We start from the raw sequence: 10,868 nt of genomic DNA on the forward strand, positions 1-10,868 counted from the left end.
CAATGCAACCCTGCTCATCCCCTGACCCGATTGAAGAGTGAAAAGTTTGGCATTCAGCCAACTGAAATCCCTCTCCCCACTAGGAAAAGAGCAAGGAAAAGATTTCAAGAGTCTGACAGAGAGACTCTTTCATCCACCTCATCCATTTCAACTCCCTCTCCGCGAAGTCGACCACCCACATCTCCACCTCAAATCACTCATCCATCTTCCGCAACTCTTCCTCCACAATCGTCAAAGATCATAACATCTCTATCTTCTCAACCTCAAAGATCATCTTCTACACTTTTACTAACCAGCAACTCAACGATGGCACAATCTCCATGGAACAACCCTGGGGCGGTTCTAATGCCTCCACCCCTGAGTCCAATACCTGCCCATCCCGAGAAGTGGTTACCAAAGTTCAATCCAGAAACTGGAATGCTAGCTGAAGAACATATCAATAATTTCATGCTTTCTGTTAATCTCAACGGAGTTACCAACGAAGACGCCGTGGTCCGACTCTTCCCCTATACGATGCAAGGGACGGCCGGGTCATGGTACTTCTCGTTACCCTCCGGATCTATCACCAGCTGGGATATTTTTCAAAATCAATTTCTCACTAAATTCGGCGATGATAGATCGACAGCGACACTGATCAATGATTTGTCCAATCTTAAAGCTGAGGCTCGGGAACCCATTAAAGATTTTAACTTACGGTTCAACAAGATCCTCAATAAAATCCCCGCTGCTTCCCAACCCAGCGAGGAAGTAAGATGCGAATGGTACATCACCGCCTTACCTTCAAACTTGGCCATCTTCGTAGATAGGGCAAGCAAGACAACCTTAGTCGAAAATTTGGCTGAGGCATTAGCAGTCGAAAGACTCGTAGTAGCCCTAGAAAAGAGATCTACAATCGAAGAGCGTAAATCTAAGAAAATCTCTTTCAAAGAAGAAACCAAGAAGAAGCAAACGAAAGATCCTTTCGACATGGAAGGATTACAAAAGGTATTAAAGGCCATGTCAAATGAGATGATTGACATCAGGAAACAAGTAGCAGAATCGTCCCCAAGAAAGCCTTTTAGGAGTTTTAAGAGAAATCCTCCTATGGAGACGAAGCCACCTAGCGTGGTCTCTAACGTGGAATCTGAAGAAGAAGAAGAAGAGAACACCGCTGAAACGCATACCGACGATGAAGAAGTGGTGGAACTGCAAGGAATGTGGGATTTCATCCTCCCACAAGAGGAAGATCAAGAAGCACTTCCGGTTAGTACAAGAAGCAGAAATCAACTTGATCCTCCCCAGGCTACCCCAAAACAGAAGGGCGCAAGCCCTCCAGCAAGAGAAAAGGTCGCAACAAAGAAGACAACCCCTAAAGCGACCTCATTTAGCCCAGTCCAATCAGAGCAATCGCCTCCATCAAAGACACTAATAGTGTCGGATGAAATGGAGTATAACATCATCGACGACATGAAGAAGACTAGGGCTAATATCACCCTGTACGAGCTGAGCAAATTGAAACACCAACAGAAGATCATGATGAAAGAGTTACACGCCGTACCTACTGCGCCTCTACCTACAGCTATAGCTTCTCATAATGTAGGAAGACCCCCAATCAACGCGATCAATAAAATCGATCCAAATGACATCGCCTTGATTGGAGGGAGGTCTAGATCTCACACTCCCCCTTTCCTCCTCACTTACGAGATCTTTAACAGAAACGTGCATAACTGCTTGGTTGATTCTGGTGCTTCAACCAATATTCTACCCAAGTCAATATGTGCCAAACTTAATGTTCAACCGCAAAAATCCGCAGTACGCATAGTTCAACTTGATCGATCACAAGTCGAAGTGATAGGCGAACTAAATCAAGTGAATATAAGACTATCGTCCAACCCCAAGGTGTGCCAGGTCATCGATATTCTAGTTGCTGACATCCCTAAATTTTATGGTCTAATTCTTAGTAGGGATTGGTCCGAGAAGCTCCACGGATATTTTTCGACTGACTGGTCGCACATGTGGTTACCCTTCAACGGGAAGCCAAATCAAATAAAGGTTGAACGAGAACTGCACCAAAAGTACATAGTGACGGACCTGGAGGGAGAGAACGAAGCCATAGCATACAACAGCAGCATCATAGGAAACTATTCGGTAGACTCTTTCCTTGGAAATTTCAATGCTCACATATCACCATATTTAGAAAATTCAGTCGTGTCCCAAGTAGAAAACTTTTCCCAGACTGATGATTCAAAATGTGTTAGTTTCTTAGATAACCCTGTAAATACTTCTTTATTTTGGAAATTATATTTTGATGGCTCTAAGTCCAACGAGGGAGCGGGAGCAGGATGTGTCTTGATTAGCCCAGACGGAAATAAGACCATGCTCACATGCAGACTGGAGTTCGATTGCACGAACAACACAGCGGAATACGAAGCCTTGGTGCAAGGCCTATACAAAGCAATCGGCTCCAACGTCAAATATCTTCAAGTCTTTGGAGATTCTGAGATCGTCGTCAAACAGGTACGTAACACCATACATTGCCTGTCTAGTCATTTAAAGCACTACCAATCTTTAGTGCAAGATCTCACTGCGCATTTTACAGCATTTAATATTTCATCAATCCCAAGACTTCACAATGCAAGCGCAGACCTGCTAGCAAACGTAGCCTCCAGACTCATTCCCTCCGAAGACTTTAGTCCAGATAGGTTTTCGATAGAATTAATTTTTAAACCGTCTATTCCTGACAACATCACCAACTGGAGAGTATTCAACGACGACCCAGACATCGTAAGTTTCCTTACCTCCGAAGGATCCTACTCAAACCAGATAATCGACGAGGACTGTCATGACCACCAAATACAACAAAGTAGCACTGATAACGCTATACCCAAATCAGTGGTCAAATTAGAAGATTTGTATGACTTAAAAAGTCGGTTCAAAAGGTCAGCTAATGCCAAACTTTACAGTTCAACTCTGAACTACGAATCAGTGAACTTAGGAACCAACGAGAAACCCCAAAACGTCAATCTAGGCCAAGGCCTAGCTCCTGAAGAAAAATCAGCATACATCCGTCTTCTACGACAGTACAAGAACGTCTTTGCCTGGAACTACGATGAGCTGAAAACTTATAACACTTCTATCATTCAGCACACTATCCCTATGATCGATAACGAGAAACCCATCCAACAAAAGCTCAGAAAAATCCACCCCAACCTGGAAAATCAGATAAAAACTGAGTTGAATAAGTTGTTGAGAGCCAAAATAATTTTCCCGGTTAGACATTCCAAATGGGTATCCAATATGGTACCTGTTAGGAAGAAAAACGGAGATATTAGAATCTGCATTGACTTCCGGAATCTCAAGAAAGTCTGTCAGAAGGACAATTTTCCCCTCCCACCTATGGAGCAAATATTACAGGCTGTAGCAGGCTCAGAATTGATGTCTTTCCTGGATGGATTTTCAGGATATAATCAAGTGCTGGTACACCCAGACGATCAGCTAAAAACCACCTTCCGAACTAAATGGGGTACCTACGCGTATCGAAAGATGCCGTTCGGTCTGATCAACGCCGGCGCTACTTTTCAAAGAGCTATGGATATTGCGTTCAAAGGGTTAATCAATAAATCAGTAGTGATTTACCTGGATGATATAACTGTGTACTCCAAAAAATGAAGCGACCATCTCAGAGATTTGAAGCAAATCTTTCAAAGATGTTTAAGGTATGGAATCTCGCTTAACCCGAAGAAATCTTTCTTCGCGTTGAGTGAAGGAAAATTGCTAGGATTCATAGTGTCCAAATCGGGCATTCACATCGAATCTGCCAGAATCAAAGAAATTTCCGAGATATCCATGCCCCATAACAAAAAGACCATGCAATCTTTCCTAGGACAGATCAATTTTGTGAAAAGATTTGTCCCAGATTTTTCACGTATTATTTCTCCTTTACAAAAAATGATAAAAAAGAATTCAAACTTTAAATGGGGTCTAGACGAGCACGAAGCGTTTAACTTAATCAAACAAGCCATCATCGACGCTCCATCCCTAGCAACCCCAAATTTTTCAGAACCATTTGTCTTATACACGTTTGCCTCAGAGCATTCTTATGCTGCGATCTTGACCCAGGCAAACAAAGAAAAGGCAGAAGCCCCAATCGCATTCTTTAGCTCAAACTTACAAGGTGCTGAGCTGAAATATTCAAATGTAGAAAAACAGGCATATGTCGTCTTTAAAGCAGTCAAATATTTCAGACCCTTCTTGCTAAAGGCCCATACCAAGGTCATAGTACCATTCCCGGCGGTAAGAAACCTCCTGATTCAGAAAGACGTGGGCGAAAAGAGAGCGAATTGGATCACCGCCTTGCAAGAATACGACCTGGAAATCAAGCCGGCACACATCGTAAGAGGCCAAGGCTTCTGCAAGATGTTAGCTGGAGCATCACAAATCCCCGAAGAGTCACCTGAAGAGGTACACGCGTATGAGGTAAGCCTAAACGACGCAGAATCATTTTATGCCGACATCATTTATTTCCTAAAGAACGGATATGCTCCATTTCACCTGGATCACATAAAAAAGAGAGCCCTGAGGTTAAAAGATAAACAATACCAACTCGTAAATGATGTCTTATTTAAAAGAAACTATGATTCTGTGCTTCTTAGATGTCTTGAGAAAACTGAAGCTGAAAAGGTTTTGCAGGAACTCCACGATGGACCAGCAGGTGGACACTATGCTGGAGAAGCCACCGCACACAAGATCTTACGTGCGGGATACTACTGGCCCACGCTGTTCAAAGACTCGTACAATCACGTGAGAAAATGCCAAGTCTGCCAAACTGCTGCAGGAAAACAAAAGAAGTCATCCATGCCACTGCAGCCGGTTAACATCGAACAGCCGTTCAGCCAATGGGGCCTGGACATAATAGGTGAGATCGTTCCTCACTCCTCTAAACAGCATAGGTATATCCTCACTGCAACCGACTATTTTACTAAATGGGTAGAGGCAGTTCCGCTCAAGACAGCTAATTCTGAAAACATTGTTGAATTCATAGATCAGTTTATCATTACTAGGTTTGGATTGCCGACGGCCTTAATATTTGATAATGCTTCATATTTTTCTGGAAATACCATGACTGAGTTCGCGCTCAAAAGAGGGTTCAAACTGAAGTATTCTGCCAACTACTATCCGCAAGGTAATGGGTTGGCTGAATCAACAAACAAGAACCTAATCAGGATTATCAAAAAGACAGTTGACCAAAACCAAAAGAATTGGCACAAAGCGCTGGTAAACGCCTTATGGGCAGACAGAATTACCAAGAAAGCCTCTATCGGGACTTCTCCCTTTAATTTGGTTTACGGGAGAGAAGCAGTTCTTCCTACCCACTTACTCATTCCCTCTTTGTCCTTAGTACAACACATTGATGAAGTACCTACTTCTCCCTTACAACTAAGGCAAATGGAGATAATCAAGTTAGAAGAACGACGAGAACAGGCCAAGCAAACCCATGCTCACCACCAAGCGTTGATAAAATCCTCTTTTGACTCGAACATAAAGACCAGAAAAAACTTCCAGATGGGTGATCTAGTTTTGAAGTGGGATAAGGCTCACGAAGAAAAGGGCAAACATACGAAATTCCAGAAGCTATGGCTTGGTCCTTTTCAAATCGTAGAAGTCATAGGCCCGTCGACTTTTGTGTTGCAAGACTTGACAGGCAGAAGAGATTCTCTGCCTGTAAATGGACAAATCCTCAAAATGTATTTCCCATAGAAGGTCATCCTTCTGTTTTTGTAGGATAGTTTTAAATTTTCATGTTAGTTTTCATTTTTCATCGATAAGGCTGGTTGTAAATGATCATAAATAGTATTCATGAAGAAACATACCATTTCTGTATCAGATTTTGATTTCACTTGTATAAATAGCAAAACTTTTCGAAAAATCTGACTTTTATTATTGACAAATAGAGTCAGCTTTAACCTGAATATGATGTTAGTTTCAAACTTCACAAAGAAACCTGGGATGAGAGTAACTTTTGGAAAAAATTGTTTTATGCCAATGCTATGAAAGGTATCATCTATAACAAAATAGGTATTCTCTGCAAAACTACTGTTCTTAAAACTCTATTATTGTCGTCCAGAGCTTTCTTAAGGAAAAACAATGACCTCCTCCCTGCTAAGGAAAATCGCAGCATCTAGAGAGACAATCCAAGAAAACACTATATCTCAAAGAATAAGAGGTCTCATCACGAGCCGGCTTATCATGATCACAGATATTATAACTTGCTGACTTTGCCACTACTGTCTACCAAAACAGGGCAACGACTCAAGATTGTGCAATCGAAAGACAAGGGGTCTCATCACGAGCCAGCTTGTTCAGCAAAAAGTATAAATCAAGTGAATGATTGTGTCATAATTTGGCCACCAAACCAAGACATTGTTCTTTAGAGAATAAAAAATCAAAAAAGAAAGAAAAAGTGTCAAAAGGATTTTTCTCTGGAATGTTGTAAATGACCTCAAGCAGGAAAAAGGATCATTGCTGGATAACATGGTAACCCTGTCGAGGCTATGGACGCCTGCGGGCAGCAGAGGCTCTAACTGCGACAGATGAGCATACTTTACAAAGCCAGTACGCAGAGAAGACCTTATTTTGTCTTTGAGGAGACTGAGTAATGACTAGGTATGAATACAAAAAATAACCCAGGGGAAACAAACAATCAGAATCAAATAAGAAGTTGTGACGAAGCATTATTGACAGGATAAAAGGTAATACTCTATCTGTCCATAACAAAATTTAGGCATAAGAAAACTTTTCTGTTTTGGAAGTCAAAATGCAATAGAACAAGCAGAGATAACTGGTTCTTCACAGTGAATCGCCATTGTTGTGGTCACCAACAACCCCCCTTTTTTCACTTGACATTAGCAATAACGTCAAGTGAAGAGGGGACCCTGAACGAAAATCCCAAAAATATATTTTTTCTAAAGATTTTGTATTTCTCTCCCTAAGGCTCAAATCGCATCGCAAGGAAAGGCCAAAGCATAACTCGAGCGCGAAAAAAAAATACTGCGAAATTGCGATGCGAAGTTCATCGCATCGCATACTTCACACGCGCCCCTCAAAAGAAAAACCTTCGAGCAATGCGATCGCCGATATGCGATATCGCAAATCGCAAGCATTACGCTATACGACGTAACCATTAAATGAGAACTTGCGATATTTGCGATTTGCGATCTGTGATGGCAGCAATTTGCGATCTGCGATGGCAGCGATCTACGACCTGCGATCTGAAAAGACTTACCACATGATAAACCCATGCATTAAGCGCGCGCCTTGAAAGAATTTAATGACCGCATGCCTAAGTATCTAGAAATGATTGCGTTACATTTATCGAAGAGTCAAGTGATGATGGATGTCAGAATTATGCGTTCATTAGAGATTAATGCTTTCACGTCAAGTCTTTTCATTTCACTTCTCCTTTGCGTAGACTGCAAGACACGCAACTGATATAAGTTTATATGCAGGAAACATCTGAAGGAAAGAGGAAAGCGCCAATCAGCAAAGAGAGAATGCTTTCGCAAAATGGATGCCGCATGCAGTAGAACCGCGGATTCCAGGCTATCAGCCAACCGGCACTGATGAAATTAGACTATCCGGGACTCAGAGTCAAAGGCGCACAAAAGCAGCATATTCAGAAAAGATCCTGAAGCTAAGACTTAGTGAAGCAGAGAAAGAAGCGCATGAGAAGGAGAACGCTTCAGGGAAACCTGGAACAAAGAACGGAAGAAATTCTCGACACAGGGAGTTGCCCATACAGCACAACTCTTAACCCACTCAGTCATTCGCACGACCAGAAACCGAAAACGGCAACAACAAAATCAGTTCGAGAAGAAACTAGGACACGCTAAGTATACACACGGCGAATACACCCAGCTAGAGAAAGGTTTTCGAAAATATCTTCTGGTCTGCCGGAAGGAAGTGCCAGCTCCTGCTATTTCCACTTTTATCTACCGAGCGAAACAAGAAGGCGGCTAGCCGACTCTTCCCAGGAAAGCATTACACTGTTGACAGCACTAAAGAGAATATACAGAAACGGTCAGAAATTAGATTTTAAGTTTAGAAATAAAGTTGCTTTTAGTAAAAGGGCGGTCATTTGAGGCCGATTCCCTAATTTCATGTAATTAATATTGATTAGTTAGTAGTATTTAACCCTTCTCATGGTTTTTGGAGAAGGGTCCGGAAATCTGTCAAAAAACTTATCCTCAGAACATGCACTTCTGCACCCTCAAAGGAGGTTTTTGATGAATGGATGGATCGAGATTTATTTATGTTTGCATTTTAATATCTGTTACTGATGTTGCACTTCTGTACTCTTAGCAAATGTTAGAACAAGTAGAAATAAATCATTGTTACTTGAAGTTTATTAGTGAACTTAGTCATAAATGGTACTTTTATCTCTTGGCTAGATTCTGCTAGTATTCCTAAAGTGATATGTGGCTGAGTTCTTTGTATGTTATTACATGAATGTCTATATTACCATTTGGCACTTCTGTACGGTGGGGTCATTTATTTATGTTTAGCATATAGAAAATTGATTATGCGATATGCTGTTCACAACTACTCTGCCTAACTTCTTATGCAGAATGGTTCATCTTTATCGATTTATATTCTGATATCAGTTGAATGATCTTTATTACCGGCTGCTGTTAGAAATCTTTCTAGATCGCATAACAAAAGAAAAACACCCCGGGTTAGCGTAGATTAGATGTATTTTTCTTCATTAGATTACATTAGCATAGAGTTAATTTAGCAGTTAGAATTAAGACTAGATTAGAAGAATCCTCCCCCCCTTCCTTAGATTAATACCATCAGACTCTACGCACACACACACACCCATCACATTGGGAAACTGGTCCCATTACTCCCAGTCGGACCCGCTACTCCAAACGGGCAAGGAGCCGCCAACCAGGTTCCGGACCGGGTGGGTATCCCCCTTGTTGTTGACCCGACCTCGGGGCCCTCAACAACTGGCAATGAAAATCTTGAGACAATATGATGCAATGATTGTTACACATTTGAAGAAGCTATACATTTAGAATGGAAGGGAAGATGTACCCATTGGTGTTCCAACCATTGGTGTGAAAAGACATGAGTGTAAGCTAGCAATGATGCAGATGGAGGACGAGAAGCAGACGAATGAGGTGTGTAAGCGATTGTCTACTACTAAGGCAAAGCTTACGGAACAGTCACTGGTTATCATGACACTATCTGATAGTATCTTGGATTTGTCTAGGAGGCCAGAGGAAGTTGAGGATGACGATGACGATGACGTTTATGTGAGACCAATTGTCGAGGAGGAGGATCGGGTTGCATATCTATATAGGATGGAGATAGAAGATATAGACAGGTGGATTGAGCTGATTAGTGAGGGTGAGCCTTCAGGCCCTACTCCCTACACATCTTCTTAGATGACTTAGAATATGGGGCTTATTGTTAGCTGCTCATGGCAGTGAGTCCTTTAAACAGGTTGAGCAGGTATGGCAGATGGATGATGCAGGAGTGGTTTGGCATTAGCATCATGACATGTTGCAGATGGGATGGAGTTTCCATGGACCTGAGCATGGGGAGATTCTTGGTGAGTCCAGGATGTGGCAAAGTCTGAGAAAAGACTGGTGTAGGAATAAGGATGTACATTCTTATGATTTGAGTGTGACAATTGCACTGATCACCCAACTAGTTTGAGTCATGGGGGTCAACAGTGTGCAGAGATGTGTTAACATTATGTTGGAGTATCTTGACCACAATTCATGATGCGACGACACATGGTGGAGATGGTCGTTTTTCATATGTTGCAGGGATGTTTGCAGTGTATGGAATGGTTTAGATCATGGATCAAAGATTGGTTTTTATCTTGGTGGCAGATGGTTACTGGGATGAGATATTGTCAAGGACGAAAATAATTTCAGGTGGGAGAGGATGTAAGGCCATACGGTCCATGCGACGGGCGGGCACACCCACTAAACGGACGAGTTGAAGAAATGGATGAGCTGTGGTCAAAACGGGCGACACACACGGTGAAAGTGATGTGCAAGCAAGTATGGTTTTGGACTTATAGCGGGCGAGCTAGGCTCAACCCGCTGGCTGACTTGAACCAAAGTACGATGGAAGGGTGCGGCCACCCACGAGTTGGGTGGGCCAACCGAACACATAACATAAGTGGAGAGTCAAGCTGGCGGTATAACATAGGTCGGCCGGGTGGCATGACCCACCACCAAACCATATGTATACGCGGTGCGGTGGATGGAAAGGCATCAACAAAAAACCAACGAACAATCATTCAAAGTGAAGTGCGAGAGAGTTGGGGAGTTGTAGCAAGTGTGAAGGGCAAAGGTGACTATGGTAGCCACAGGTCATGAACTGGCACGACGGGTGACTCCACACGAAGACAGTATTCAGGATGAAACGGTGAGTTGGGCAAGGCTACATGTTACACAAAATATTGTCACCATGACTATTTGCAGTCAGTATGGGTCTATCATCATTCATATTTTCCTCCTTAGCATGTCCCAAAACTTAGCTCTTCATGTCAAGCTTTGAAAATGAGAGAAAGACCTTAAAAATCAATAAAGCTCTAGTTCCGCACTTTCTCTCACTGTTGCGTGTGGTCCCGCACCCCCTGTTCATGTTACCTGCAGACTTGCCCGCTCTGTCTCTAAAGGAGTGGGTGAGGACCCCTGTGAAAGTCAAAAAGGCGCAAGTTTATTCTTAAAAACTCACTTTGGATTAATTATAAATGATTGTAGAAGGAATCTTGATGTGGGTGGTTCGCTCCTAGGTGGTTCATGCATCCCAAAAGTGAAGGAGCTAATCCCTTAATGAGAGGAGCTTAGCCCTTTGAAGGAGGGCTT

The sequence above is a fragment of the Pinus tabuliformis genome, chromosome 4_2, assembly GCF_031772625.1.
Source record: "Pinus tabuliformis cultivar Carrire ecotype Pingquan chromosome 4_2, CPIR1, whole genome shotgun sequence".
NCBI classification, from domain to species: Eukaryota; Viridiplantae; Streptophyta; class Pinopsida; order Pinales; family Pinaceae; genus Pinus; species Pinus tabuliformis.